The following is a 16,183-nucleotide window of genomic DNA, read 5'->3' on the forward strand; positions in this document are numbered from 1 at the left end:
GAGAGAGGGGAAGAGCAATTTCTATGCCTCTGCCTTAACTCTCCCTGCCTTCCTAGATTTGACCAGTGTTTTGGTTTCATCTACATACGCTTGTGAATCTTTGTTCTCAGTGATGAATTTTGTTAAGTCTCGTAATAGGAGTAGCCTGACGGATGAAAGTAGTAGCTCGTGCATATCTCTGAAGGTCACGAAATATAAACCTGATGTAAAATCTCTGTCATCAGTGATGCAGCAGCAAAAGTCCCACTGATAATATCAAACGGAGTCATAAAGTTTTCTGTCGGACTATCAGTGTACATGTATACATTAAAAAATAAATGTATTTTTCATCATCATATACTGTGTTTTTGTCGCTTGAATGAATTTTATTATTTCTTCAAGGTTCTTCACATACGTACACCTTAAGAGATATCAAGTAGGCGTAACATGTTCTCAAAAAATTAGGGTTGGCACACAGAAGAATTTTGAGTCAGAGATTTTGCTGGTTTTGGCACGCACTCACAAAAAGGTTGCCCACCCCTGCTCTATACACACTAGAAAATAACTTTTTTATTTATTTGCACTGTGCTAAATATGAGAATGTTTAACAATGTGCCATTTTGTATTTGAAAGCTTTTTCCAGTGGTTTTGCCTTTTGCAATTGCTTCAATAGTACACTGCATTGCTCTCTTTGACATGATCCAGTAACTTTAAAGGCAGTATCATGGTAGACAAATATTGAGGTGTTAAATAATCCATGGTAACTTGAACAGAAAGTTAAGAAATTTAAGTTAATAAATCAACAGAATAAGGCAAGGAGATATGTGTGCAAAAACTATGGTATATTTACACAATGGAATACTACACAGCTATAAAAAAGAAGGAACTCTTACCATTTGCAACAGCATGGATGAACCTGGAGAGTATTATCCTAAGTGAAATAAGCCAGTCAGAGAAAGACAAGTATCACATGATCTCACTCATATGTAGAATCTAATGAACAAAATAAAATGGTGAACAAAATAGATCCAGAGACATAGAAGCATGGAACACACTGTCAAATCTCAGAGGGAAGGTGGGGGAGGCTGGGTGGGTGGGAAGAGGTCAACCAAAGAACTTGTATGCATATATGCATAACCTGTGGACACAGACAATAGTGTGGTGAAGGCCTGGGGCAGTGGGGGGGGTGGTTAGGGGGCAGGCTAGAAGAGGTCAATGGGGGAAATAAGGGGACATATATATTACTTTCAAGAATAAAGATTTTTAAAAATTAAAAAAAAGACTCAGTGAAAGAGAGAACAATGTTTTAACCAAAGGGTAGAAGAAATAGAAAAAAAGAACACAGTGTGGTTCCATTTACATGAACTTCTAGATCTGGCAAAAATAATCTATAGCAATAGAAGGTGGTTGCCTGGAGTTGGGAGGGGAGTAGGAGGATGAAAACATTCTATCCTCCTGGCTTGGCATTTACACAGGTGTGTATACCTTTATCAAAACTGATCAAACTCTATATTTAAACTATGTACATTTTATTATAATAAAATTATACTTCATTAATATACAGTTTTTAAAAATCAAAGTAGGCAGTAAAGGGTACCATTGGGTTTGAATGTGGTGATTTTTAAAAATATTTATTTTTATTGATTTCAGAGAGGAAGAGAGAGGGAGGGAGAGATAGAAACATCAATGATGAGAGAGAATCATTGATTGGCTGCCTCCTGGACGCCCCCTACTGGGGATTGAGCCCACAATTCGGGCATGTGCCCTGACCAGGAATCCAGCTGTGAATCAAATCTGACTTCCTGGTTCATAGGTCAATGCTCAACCACTGAGCAACACTGGCTGGGCAGAATGTGGTGACAGTTTAATCCTGAGTGAAAGATTACTCTCTTCTTTTTAAATATTGAATATCCAGGTCATGCCAAAGAAGCACATTAAGTTCTTTTGTAATGCTAGCATTTATTCCGTCTACTCAGGATTTAGTATTGCCATTTTACTGATGACTTTTAGCCACAGTAAGATAGGTATTTCTGTGGTAGATATTCTACTTTAAATGCCTGTTCTTTTCCTAGTGTTTCAACTGAGGAAAAATGAAGCAGGAAACTTATCAATTACATCTTCACAGGGTTCTTAATGACTTTTAAAGCACAATTTTGAATTGAAAGTACTATTTTATAATATCCTTCCTTAGGGAAGGCTAATAGCAAAATAAATAACTTTTGTAGGAAAAGTAGAATAAAATTTGCCTTGAACAATCACAAAATTACCCTTAATGTCACTTTATAAACCAGTTATAAGCACAATCAGAGGTAATAGGATTGCACAATTGAAAAATATTTTATGCACTACTTTTATAGGAAGATATTATATAATGTTTGAATTAATGTATAGAGCCAGGTTGTGGTCAGGAGTATTTCTCTTTCCTTCTAGAGTCACTGACCTGAAAAGGAAAAAAAAAATTATCGAAATAATGTGGGAACTTAAAAATAACAGTTTGGTAAGATGGATAAAAACTTGAAATGACAGAAAGTTGATAATAAAATATATCTCAGATTTATGTATAAATAGCTGAGAAAAAAAGACTGGAAAAGGAGAGCATATGATAGAGGCAAAATATTAATATTAAAATGCTAATGGTCTTGGGGGAAGGGCAAAGCAAGTGGGGCTAAAGAAAGAGACATAAATTAAGAAAATATATCATTTCACCTAGACTTTTTCAAAATTAATTAGAAATGTACAATTTTAGAAATGTACAATAAAATTTTAGAAACATTAGAAAATATATTTTCAGTTGATGTCTTAAAGAAAAATTTTAAATTATAAGATTGCTTGCTTTTTAATGAAAGAGCAGAAATGCTTCATTAGAAGATATCTCAATCCTCCCCCAAGGGGTGGGGGTGTGTGCAATTAATAAATCCTTCATGAATAAATGGTGTAGCAATCCTAGCTCACATTTGTTCTGACTGCAATGTCACAGATAACCACTAGGGGGAGGTAATTTCACCGGCAGCTGTTCTCTGGCCACAAACGTTTTATTCCCTGGAAGGGTACTTGTACAATTAGGTAAAATTAAGTGGGAGCTACAGCAAGTAGAATGGGTCACTATTGTGTATTGAAATGATTTCATGCTTGACTGTAATTCTACCTAAAATTTTTAATGTACAGACTAATAACTTGGCCACCAGCTTCTTCAATGAAAATAGAGTTTCATCATTGCTCAATGATTGCTATTTTATACCTCTGCTTCTTTAAACATGCTAGGTAGAACCAGTTTTATGTATTTTTCATGAAGAAATTATTTTTATTTGCTATAGGTCTCCTACCATTTCATTAAAATAGAGGATTGATGTGATAATATGTTCTCACATATTTATTTCAATAAATCTTTGTATTATTTGGAGCTGTAAGAGAGACATGCAAATGCTAGTTCAAATTTATAATATTAAATGTATTTTCTGAAATTTAGATTAAAGTTGCAAGACTTTTACCCAAGTGGGTTTTCACTAATTTGAAGTCAGAACTTATTTTTATTTATTGTCATAAGGAATGAAAAATACAAAGATTTGTTGTTATAATTCATTGTATGGATAATCTATTGTTGGATGATTAAAGGAGTAGTTGCATTAAAATATTTAAATGTAGCTTTAGAATTTATTACTTAAGTTTTTTCTATTGTACTTCAAATTATGGTAACATACCTTTGTGAGCTAATAAAATATTTCAATGTCTTCAAAAATTTGATAATAATTCCTATGTATTTTTCATAACTCTAATGGCTGCTAATCACTTCATTTTACTTACTTGGATGAATAGCGGAATTCGCTTTTTAGGGGGGGAAAAACTTTTTCTCTACCCTCTTGGGTTCTGTAACTGAGCTAGGCAAATTAAACTGACAAAAGAGATTAACCGGTGATAAAAGTTTGTTTCATATGTATATGGGAGTCAAAAAACAAAGGAGCTGGCTTGTTCAGTTGTTCAAATTAAAAGCTTATATACATATCTACTTTAGTGGTGAGGGGATGGGGAGTGAGGAAAGTTTTCCATAGGAAAAACAAATAGGTTTCTTTAGGAAAGACAAATAGGTTTTTAAAAGAACAAACAGGAGGTAAGGTTTGTCTGTACAGCTATGACCTGTCTTTCTGTCTCCTTCAGAGCTATAAAATTCCCCTGGAGAAGGGATTTATGGTAGCCTCATTTTCCAGAAGTTGCTGCTCTTAGTCAGATGAGGGAAGCTCTGGGTCCCCTCCCTTCTGCCCCCCCCCCCCGACACACACACACATGGCATCTGTTGAATCTCAAAATGTCTTCAACTTAAAATAATCTTTATACCAACTCTGGGGCTCTGAGTGGGTTCCCACAGCTTTATATTTTGAGAACATCTTTGTATTTAAAACTTTTTGGTTATGTTTTATGTGCTTTGGGAAGCATTTTATGATGAACACATGTTAAATATTAATGTGGTTACACCTAATTTATTTTTCCTACTGCATGAATGTCGCTGGCTAATATGTTTTGTTTTCACATCCTCAAATGTATAATGTCAATAGACACTTTAAAAATAATTGGTACTGAAATGGTGATTCAGATGTTATTTCCCCTTCTAGCTTCTAATATTGTTTTAGTACCTATTGGTAAATACCATTTAAGTACTTCTGGTCTGCAATTATTTTATGTAAAATAATGTTTTCTCTTAATATCAGATTTAGAATTTTGCTAATTCTTTTATAACACTTAACTGGTATTTCATTTCCACTTTAACGGAAGGTCTGACACTGACATAAATGAGACTGTCTTTGTTCAGGTACTTATGGATATCAGCCTCATTACTTTTCAGTTATGCTTTATATGTAAATAGTGTAAATTGTTATCCTAAATAGCACCTTACTGATAGAGTTCTTATTGTATTTTTTTTAAATGTTTGCTTTTAGGGTTATCAACCAATCAATATCCACGAGCATCTATAGGCCAACCATCACCATCCTTCAAAAATAATTGTAAGTATACCCATACACATATCTCAGGACTCTTATTTTGCAATAATATCAACCATTATATTTAAGGTGTTCTTATTATTTGCTAATGTAGACCTACTTTTGAACCAGTAAAACATTTGCCATTAATGATTTACAATATTTGAAGGATATTATTTAATGCAACCTAAAAAATTTCAGGCTCATTTATTACCAAATAATGTGTTAAACAGACACCTTTGACAAAGCATTTAGCCACTATCCTGACTTTATATGAAATAAATATAAAATAAGTTAGCATAAATAAGAACAATTAAGTTAATGAAGACAAAATGTGAATGTTCAGTTTTCTCCTTCAGAAACAAACTCATATCCAAGATTGGGGCATAGGAAATTCAGCTATTGTTTTTCTATTATAAATTTTAGAAAGCAAAGCTCTTAAAACTAGTCTTCATAAATGGTCCTAAAAAATCTCAGGAGCAGTAGGTAAGACTTAGAAAACTGTTTCTCAAAAGGAGGGTATCAAGTTATAAATGCTGAACAACACTGATCCAGAGAACTGACAACTTTGCATTCTGTAGGCTTCCTGAGCATGATATTACAAGTTAGGCAAGGTGGTCAAAATCAAATCCCAGATGGCACAGGGAATACTTAATTAAATCTCTGATAGTTCTTAGAGTCATCTTATCTAATAAAAGAGTAATATGCAAATTTACCATCACTCCAACACAAAAGATGGCTGCCCCCATGTGGTCAAAGATGGCCACCACAAGATGGCCAGCAGGGGAGGGCAGTTGGGAGGGACCAGGCCTGAAAGGGAGGGTAGTTGGGGGTGACCAGGGCTGCAGAGGCGGGCAGTTGGGAGCAACCAGGCCTGCAGGGTAGGGCAGTTGGGGGGGGGGCAGGCCTGCAGGGGAGGGCAGTTGGCGCCCAGGCCAGCAGGTGAAGGCAGTTAGGGGTGACCAGGTTGGCAAGGGAGGGCAGTTAGGGGCGACCAGGGCAGCAGGAGAGAGCAGTTAGGGGAGACCAGGCCAGCAGGGGAGGGCAGTTAGGGGTGACTGGGCCAGCAGGGAAGGGCAATTGGGGGTGACCAGGCCTGAAGGGGAGGACAGTTAGGGGTGACTAGGCCTGCAGGGAGGGGGGGCAGTTAGGGGAGACCAGGCGTGCAGGGGAGGACAGTTAGGGGTGACTAGGCCTGCAGGGAGGGGGGGCAGTTAGGGGAGACCAGGCGTGCAGGGGAGGACAGTTAGGGGTGACTAGGCCTGCAGGGAGGGGGGGCAGTTAGGGGAGACCAGGCGTGCAGGGGAGGACAGTTAGGGGTGACTAGGCCTGCAGGGAGGGGGGGCAGTTAGGGGAGACCAGGCGTGCAGGGGAGGACAGTTAGGGGTGACTAGGCCTGCAGGGAGGGGGGGCAGTTAGGGGAGACCAGGCGTGCAGGGGAGGACAGTTAGGGGTGACTAGGCCTGCAGGGAGGGGGGGCAGTTAGGGGAGACCAGGCGTGCAGGGGAGGACAGTTAGGGGTGACTAGGCCTGCAGGGAGGGGGGGCAGTTAGGGGAGACCAGGCGTGCAGGGGAGGACAGTTAGGGGTGACTAGGCCTGCAGGGAGGGGGGGCAGTTAGGGGAGACCAGGCGTGCAGGGGAGGACAGTTAGGGGTGACTAGGCCTGCAGGGAGGGGGGGCAGTTAGGGGAGACCAGGCGTGCAGGGGAGGACAGTTAGGGGTGACTAGGCCTGCAGGGAGGGGGGGCAGTTAGGGGAGACCAGGCGTGCAGGGGAGGACAGTTAGGGGTGACTAGGCCTGCAGGGAGGGGGGGCAGTTAGGGGAGACCAGGCGTGCAGGGGAGGACAGTTAGGGGTGACTAGGCCTGCAGGGAGGGGGGGCAGTTAGGGGAGACCAGGCGTGCAGGGGAGGACAGTTAGGGGTGACTAGGCCTGCAGGGAGGGGGGGCAGTTAGGGGAGACCAGGCGTGCAGGGGAGGACAGTTAGGGGTGACTAGGCCTGCAGGGAGGGGGGGCAGTTAGGGGAGACCAGGCGTGCAGGGGAGGACAGTTAGGGGTGACTAGGCCTGCAGGGAGGGGGGGCAGTTAGGGGAGACCAGGCGTGCAGGGGAGGACAGTTAGGGGAGACCAGGCCTGCAGGGGAGGGCAATTGGGGGTGACCAGGCCTGAAGGGGAGGACAGTTAGGGGCAACCAGGCCAGCAGGTAAGGGTAGTTAGGGGTGACCAGGCTGGCAAGGGAGGGCAGTTAGGGGTGACCAGGGCAGCAGGAGAGGGCAGTTAGGGGTGACTGGGCCAGCAGGGAAGGGCAATTGGGGGTGACCAGGCCTGCAGGGGAGGGCAATTGAGGGCAACCAGACCTGAAGGGGAGGACAGTTAGGCGCTACCAGGCCAGCAGGCGAGGGCAGTTAGGGGTGACTAGGCTGGCAAGAGAGGGCAGTTAGGGGCAACCAGGCTGGCAAGGGAGGGCAGTTAAGGGCGACCAGGCCAGCAGGGGAGGGCAGTCAGTTGTGACCAGGCTGGCAGAGGAGTGCTGTTAGGACAATCGGGCCGGCAGGGGAGCAGTTAGGCGTTAATCAAGCTGGCAGGGGAATGGTTAGGGGGTGATCAGGCTGGAAGGCAGAAGCAGTTAGGGGCAATCAGGCAGGCAGGCAGGCAGGCGAGTGGTTGGAAGACAGCAATCCTGGACTGTGAGAGGGATGTCCGACTGCCCTTTTAGGCCCGATCCTGGTGGGCAGTCGGACATCCCTTGAGGGGTCCCAGATTGGAGAGAGTGCAGTCTGGGCTGAGGAACACACCCCCCACCCCCATGCACGAATTTCATGCACTGGGCCTCCAGTATACATATATTTAAAACTACAAAAATGTTTTTAGAATGATACTGCTGAGAAAAGAACTGATAAGATCATAGAGGTTAATTTATTTTGACAGTAAAATTTTAATAGGCTTTTTTAGTATAAAATTACTATATATTCATTATATAAAAGATTAAACAATCAAAAATAAAGGAGAAAGTGGAAGTCTATCAAAATTGGATAGAGGTTAGGGATGGAATAGACTTGGGAATGTCTGTTATACACATTATTAATGATCAAAAAAGAAAAGAAAAAAAAAGTGATTTTACATCAAGACAGTTGCATTAAAATGGCTGCATTATGATATAGCCATTATAATGTTAAGATGGCCAACATCAAATTGTCCTGCTATGTTGTTTATTGACTCACCATTTAAGATGATGACAAAGGTTACACTTCCTTTGTTTAATATGTATTGAAAAAGTTCATGATATTATAGGCAGCTTTCCATGGAGGAAAAAATGAAATTCAGAAAGTGTAAAATGTACAATTTTAAAGAGCCCCAGTAGCTGTTCTGAGCATGCACAGGAAGCCACTCATTGTAAGTCTGTGAAGATCTGAGTTTGCCTGCAGATGTTTTCACTGCATTTGTGAAACGAGTTAACGTGGACATGAAGGTAAGTTCACACTCTCCGGCTTTAAACAGTGTTCATACAAGGCCATCCCACTTATATCAATGGCATAGTAATCCCTGCCTGGTAGTAAAAACCAAGGTCAGCTTTAGTAGAATATGAAAACTAATTTCATCTTTAGTATCTTCCTTTCAGCACTATCTATCCTTACCATATTGTCTCCATAACGATTACTCCTTGCTCTTCTCCCAGGCCTGTGCACCCCTCTTTACACACAGGCCTGCTGACACCTTGCTCTTACCCACCTGCTAATTGGAGAATATTTGATACACAAATTCATCCCAATGGGGCAAATACCTAACAAGCCTATCCCATCCAGAGAGAGACACATTTTAACATTGAAAATGTGGCTCCAGCCATTGAATTCCCTCATGGGCTGAAAGGAAAAATATGCCCCAAATCTCATCATGTAAGTTTGTAAGGTTGTTCTTTCTTCACTTCTCCACAAGGCTGGCATCTCCAGGGTGTTTTAGTGACATGAAAAATTTACGCACAGGGTATACTTAATGTAAAAGGTTAGAAATTGGTTATTAATGGTGAATAATTACTAATGGCATTGAATGTGTTCATTTTCACTGTACCAAGAGCTTTATTATAATGGCTATACATCTACAACCTGAAATTCTTCAAGTGTTTAAAATGTGGGTCCCTGGTGATTTCTGTGGCTATTTTAAACTATGTAAGATTCCATTGATCATAAAAAAGAAAAGTCAGTTGACCTGATTGGTTTTTAGCTATCACTCAAACTTAGTAATACCTTTCCTTAAGCCCTAATGTTACCTATGCTACTATGATGTATATATATATGGTGAGTGATATCCCCACAAAGTAATAACTTAGGTAATGCATTCAATGTCTCCTGTGAAAATGATCACTTGGACAGCTGTGCTCCTCCTGAGCTGGATAAGGTTTGTAATATCAGTAAGTATTAAAGGTAAACATTATTTTTTTCCCTGTAAAATCCTATTTAAGGCTTCTTCACAGAGAAGACTGATGTAATGAAGAAATGGTGTACATACATCGCCTTTACAATGTCATGGCGGGATTTATACTTGTCACTCTCTTAACACCTATATTAACAAAATTTTATCTTTCTATCTTTTATTTATGTGGCTTTGTGTTACTACAAATAAATACAGCTTTACTTAACAGGATTTTGTTTCAATATCAGTTCTCTGATATATACCTGAGTATATCAGAGTTCTTTACTCTAGGTTACTAAATTAGTTTTAGACATAGATGCTAATGAAAATCAAATATTACCTACATTGATAGACTTTTCCCTTATTTCACTTTGCAGTGCATTTTAGTTAATTTCTTTCTTCACAAATATTTTAATTTCTTGGTTTTAATTAAAAGTAAATATATTTTATTGCTGTTCAACTCTTTGTTTGGTTAAAGTAAATAATACGTAATCAAAGCTCCCAAAAGGTATACAGAATTTGTGTTAAGTAATATCATACTTAATATCATAGTGTGTCCTGTGCAGAGTATATGCCTTTTATATCACCTATAGGAACTAACAGTGTCTTGCACATAATACATATTTAATAACATATTCAATATTAGTTCAATAAAACTATGAACTAAAAATGATAAAATAATTGCACCTCTAGAAGAAAGGTACCCAGTCTGGCATGCTTTTTAGTAAATGAATATATACACACATTTAAAGCATAGAAAAATCTGAAACTTAATAAGATAATTTCACATTTCTCATTTTTTTACTTTTATTAATATTCTAAAAATTTAAGTGGTCCTCTATAATAATCAATTGAACTCTAAACCATGGCATTAACTAAGTACCTAAAGACATTTTTATTGGATTTAACAATCTAATTGAGCCAACTAATAACTTTAAAACTATATGCTGTACATATTTTTCACTCTGAGTAGTTTGCACCAAATTCCAACAAGGCCGACAATATAGTTTGGAAGGCACGCATTCTAAGATAGTTCAACTTTTCAAAATAAGTGAATATTACTTTATTTTGGAAAGGTAAGTAGTCAAATAGCTACAAAGTAGAGTTACGTGTCCATCCATACTAGATAACAGTAAAATAATTGTCTGTGTATGCTTTTTGTTTTTAACCATATGCCTTTCAAAAATATGCTTGTACTTTTAAATTATACTTTTCAAAACATCTATATCGCCTTAAATATAAAATATGGGTATGACTTAAGTAACTACAGCAAGTAAATCAGCACGTCGTATAGTGGATATCATGATCAAAGAGTTTATGATATAAACAATACTGTTTTTATTTCACTCTTTAAAAATATTTATTAGTCTTAAGTTTAATACATATTGCTCTAATTAAAAAAAAAAATAGCCCAGCCCTGGCTGATGTGGCTCGGTTGGTTGGAGCATCCCCCGGTACACCGAAAGGTCACGGGTTCAGTTCCTGGTCAGGCCACATGCTTAGGTTGCAGTTTCGATCTCTGGTCGGGGCATGTACAGGAGGCAACCTATCGATATTTCATTCTCATATCAATATTTCCCTCTGTCTGTCCGTCTCTCCCTTCCCCTCTCTCTCTCAAAAAAAAATCAACGAATATGTCCTTAGGTCAGGATAAAAAAATAGCCCATATCTTTTAAATAACATACAGATATTTTAATGGCTTGGAAAATTTTACATGTTGTGTGAAATGAATATTTCCCTATTCTATCTCATTTCATTCTTATTTAAAAATTATTTTTCCCTATCAAAATTAAACATATGGCTCAGACAAGTAATACATTGCATATATGAGCTTGCTAACATGGCTTTATGAATTATTCCCTCTTTGTACATTTAGGTAGGGTTGTTTATTTAGCTTCCTCAAAACTATCTTTACTGATATCTTTAGAGATGCTAATATGCTAATATGAAAATCAAATCATATAATTGTGATATGTTCATTAAAAGTAAACATCAATTAACATCTATATATAATTAATTGCATTCCACTGAGTGTTCTCATTGACTTCATAGGGTTTAGATTATATGAGAACATGTTATCAACGTGTTGCAAGTTTCTTTGCCTCACTGGTAACGACACTGTCATTTAAGTAGCTGGATCAAGCCAGAAACTGTCAGTCATCCTTGAACATCTTTCTATCCCTTATGCCCCCAAACCAAATTCATCACTAACTTCTGTCAGCTTTACTTCCTAAACATTTTCACTCCATTTCCACTCTCTTCATACCAGTTTGGCTTTCCATCTTTTTTCAGAGTCTGAAACAGCCTTCTAACTAATCGCCCAATGACACATGTGCACTCTCAAATCCATCCTCCCAATTCTTACTGGTTTTAGAATAAATATCAAAACCTTTATCATAGTTTATGAAAGGCAGCCTGGTCTGGCCCCTATCTACCATGTCAGTAGCATAGTTTACCCTTTCTCCCCACCCTCCACATGAATGCTTCAGCTACACTGTCTACTGTCAGTTCCTTGAACACATCATGCTCTCTCCTCTGTTGCGAATACTTCCTTGCAATTCCTACCTCTCTTGACACTTACATCACCAGTTAACTCCTATTAAACCTCCAGAGCACAACCTAAGAGATATTTCTCCTGGGAACAGGGACACCTTTCTAACCGCCCCCTCCTCCCCAAACCTCCAAGACTAGGTCAACTTCTTTTGTTATACCCCCTCATAGATAACACTGTGTGACTTTCCTCATAGCACTTATCGCAGTTTATAATTATACATTTGTGTTTGTGATTAGTTGGGGACTGCCACTTCCTCCACTAGATGTGAACTCCATGAGATCAGGGACGGTATTTGCTTTTGCTTAATATTGCATTCTTAGCATCTAGCACATTGCCTAGCATATGGTTCAGTAAATATTCATTTCACTGAATAACTGAATAAACAAATAGGTTCTATCTATTAAAAAGTCATTTGTGTGATTTTTGAGATGGTTAATATGTGATTGTTCCATTGCAGAGGATATTTTTCTACTCCCCACCAAGTGGTAGCTGTAAATATTGCAGCCTGGTCACAAATTAGAGGCCTGAGTTACTAAGACCTTAACAAAGGGTTGCAGACCTGAGCTATCAACTAACTGTGACAGCAGTAAAAGTATTGTCAAGACTTTAAATGTAACATTAGCTATGCAAGCAGTTGACACTTATAAATGCCTAGTTTGAATTGTTGAGCAGTCCAACGGGGATTTTGATAGGTTTTTCTTGCCCTGTTTCATGCACCAAGAACTTCATAGGCATGTAACCAAATCATATCACTGCCATGCATTATGAAACAAGCAAATTCAAAATTGTGAAAACTGAATTATAGCACAACCTATAAAGTGTTTAGGATCATTGCTAAAGGGGTTTATGTTTCATGCTTAAAAATAGAATATAGCCCTACCTGGTTTGGCTCGTGGATAGAGCGTCAGCCTGCGGACTGAAGGGTCCCAGGTTTGATTCCAGGCAAGGGCACATGCCCGGGTTGCAGGCTCGATCCCCAGTGGGGGATGTGCAGGAAGCAGCCAATCAATGATTCTCTCTCATCATTGATGTTTCTATCTCTCTCTCTCCCTTTCCCTTCCTCTCTGAAATCACTAAAAATATTTAAAAAATATAACATATGTAACATAGTGTAAATATATGACTTTATGGACTACATAGCATAGACATGAATATAATTGAAATGTGATGTTACTGAATGAATACATTGCTAAGTGATAACAATTTTAGTTCATATTTCCTCTTGGCAAAAATAAAAAGATGAATGAATCTTTCTTATTTGTGCTTTAATGTGATATTGTACTTTATTTTTTTATTTTTTAAATATATTTTTATTAATTTCAGAGAGGAAGGAAGAGGGAGAGAGAGATAGAAACATCAATGATGAGAGAGAATTATTGATTGGCTGCCTCCTGCACGCCCCCCATTGGGGATCGAGCCTGCAACCCAGGCATGTGCCCTTGACCGGAATCGAACCTAGGACCCTTTAGTCTGCAGGTCAACACTCTATCCACTGAACCAAACCCGCTAGGGCTGTACTTTATTTTTAGTACAATGAATTACACTGTGTTATTTTGCAGTGACCCAGATGTGTCCTAAATCACATATCTTCCATAACTCTTACATTTTAATATCCTGGTCACATTTCTATTTTTTTTTACCTGTTAAAATATTGACAAACAATTTTAAGACAGCACAATGAGTGCTAGAACAATGTTCCTCAAACCTATCGTGCATAGAATCATCTGGGGATACTGTTCAGATGTTGATATTAATTCAATAGGTCCAGGGATGGGCCGGAGACTTTGTGTTATTAACAAGCTCCCAGGTGATGCTAGGCTGCCAGCCCACGGAGTACACTTGGAGCAGCAAGGTAAAAAAGCAGAGGTCGACAAACTTTCTGTAAAGAGCCAGATAGTAAATATTTTGATGTTGTGGACCATGTAGCCTTTCCCAACTACTTAGCTTTGAACTTATAGCATGAAGTCCCCCATAGGCAACATATAAATGAATGGGTGTGGCTGAGGTCCAAGAACTCTATAAACACTGAAATTCAAGCTCCATACAATTTTCACATAGTATGATATATTATTCATCTTTTGATTTTTGCCAATCATATAAAAATGTAAACACCATTCTTAGCTCATATGCCATACAAAGACAGTCTGGAGTTTGCTGACCACTATGCTAGAGCATAAAATATCAATGGCTAACTTTGCCAGAGGCGGGAGGTGTGTGATGGGAGAAGTAGGCTCTGAGGGAAAGATTGCAGTTGAGCTAGGGCTTGAGGAAGTAAAGCTTTTCTGAACAGAGAAGTGGCAAATAGTGAAAGAGATATAGGCAAACAGCAGCAACTTTCTGTTATGAGTTTATTCATATTCAGGGAGAAATTTTACCCTGATAAATATGTCTCTTTTTTATCAAATATTTTAGACTTTGAGAGCATAAATAATATTTTATATACCTATATACCATGGACATTTACATTTATAAGACAATATTGACATGAAAAATAAAAAGTGTTAAAAAAAAAAGAACTAGACTTTCTGGTTTGAGAAGGCTTGAATGAAATGTGGATTCCTTATATGCATATTTAAATGGTTTCAAAATTTAATGAGTTGTGGTGTCAGTTGAGCATACAAATGAGAAGTGGGGGGTGCTTTCACATTTCTGCTGAGAGGCAGAAAGAGAATAGAAATGATTGGGGGGGGGGTAGGAAAAATACATTTGAAAGGTCAGGACTCTCTGCAAGTGACTGCAGACTGTTCTCCTGTGAAAGCTTTGTGGAAGCATTTATATCAATGATCAGGGTTTGAAATTCATTGATGAGAAGTGAGATGAGTATCACAGAGCTAGGCAGAGCAAGGCAATCAAGCCACTTGTCCCTTGTTACAAAGCACACAGCAGCCTAAAAAAGAAACTAAGAACTAAGGATTGAAGATTAAAAAGATGGTCTCTACAAATGTTTCAGCATCTGACAGACTTTGCTGATGAGCTACAGAGAAGGCATACATGCTGAGGAGTAAAATGAGCATAGGTTTTTTTTTTTTTTAGAAGATGGTTCTATTATTTCTCTGGAAGTGGCCTTGGAGTAAGATGATGGAATATTATAAAAAACATCAGAGTTGGGAATTATGAAAGAAGGAATATCAAGTACAAATTTAACTCAATCTCAATACATTTGGAATGTTCTTCTATTAATTCTCTTTACATTTTCCAACTCATCCTTTTGAAAAGGACTTTGTCTAGTTCTTTTAGAGTAATGTATGTGTCATTGGAATGCTGGAAAATGAATTAAGATTTTCTGAGAATTTATACACAAAGGATTTCAGGAATTTTTTTTTTTTAGTTCTCCAAACAATCTAATAAATGGGGACTTATGGCCACCACTTATTTACCCAGATCTCCCCCCAAATAGGGAATGCATCTACCAGTAGCTGTGCTTTAGTCATAGCCCACAGGTAAAAAAATGGGAGTGAGAACAAAGGGAGAGTTTTCACTTTTCCACAATAGAAGGAAAGCTAAAATTTTGGTCAGAAAATTTTAGGTGATTTTTACATACTGACAAACCATGAGAGGAAAAGCGGCATGATTTTATTAATGGAAATTAGGAAGAATAGCAAATGTAGATATAGGAAATCATAAGCTTTTGTTTTGTTTTGTTTTGTTTTGACTATTCAAAGGACCTGTGGCCAGGTTTCTTATTAAATGAGGAGACATGATGTATATAGTTACAATATAAACTATCATTTATTGAACATCTACTCAATGCTAGGCAATGTGCTGAAAATTATACAAATTATTCCATTTAATTTTTACATTCCAAATGAAAGTGGTTATTATTAGCCATACTTAACATGTGAGGCCTCCAGGGTGTACGTGAATTATCCAGGTTCCCTGGGTCCTATGGGCTTGCCAAAGAAAAACTGCTATTGTGTAAATCTTGTAATATTAACTACCTAGTACATATCAGATGCTAAACAAAAGTTAGCTATTGTTGTTTTCTTGCTATTATTGTCACTAGCATTGTTGCCATTTACGTAACTCCTCAAAGCCTTATTTACAGCAACCATAACATGGAAGTCAGTACAAAATAAGTTTGTCAGAGGGATTGCATGAAGCAGCCCACTTAACTTTCTGTCATATAGATGCCACTTAGTAAATGTCAAAACCCTATAAATTTTCTCTTTTTTTAAAAAAATATATAATTTTTATTGATTTCAGAGAGGAAGGGAGAGGGAGAGAGAGCTAGAAACCTCAATGATGAGAGAGAATCATTGAATGGCTGCCTCCT

General features: G+C 38.5%; 1 protein-coding gene across 1 annotated transcript in view; it reads left to right on the forward strand.

The window, feature by feature from the left end:
* The first annotated feature begins 4,905 nt into the window (after nt 1-4,905).
* Nucleotides 4,906-16,183, forward strand: part of HTR2C (5-hydroxytryptamine (serotonin) receptor 2C, G protein-coupled) — a 301,222-nt gene continuing 289,944 nt past the window's right edge. Inside the window, exon 1 of the mRNA XM_005879909.2 lies at nt 4,906-4,973. The gene's annotated coding sequence lies outside the window, so the exon portion shown is untranslated. The remainder of the gene's footprint in view (nt 4,974-16,183) is intronic.

This window comes from Myotis brandtii, unplaced genomic scaffold, assembly GCF_000412655.1.
Source record: "Myotis brandtii unplaced genomic scaffold, ASM41265v1 scaffold613, whole genome shotgun sequence".
Lineage (NCBI taxonomy): Eukaryota > Metazoa > Chordata > Mammalia > Chiroptera > Vespertilionidae > Myotis > Myotis brandtii.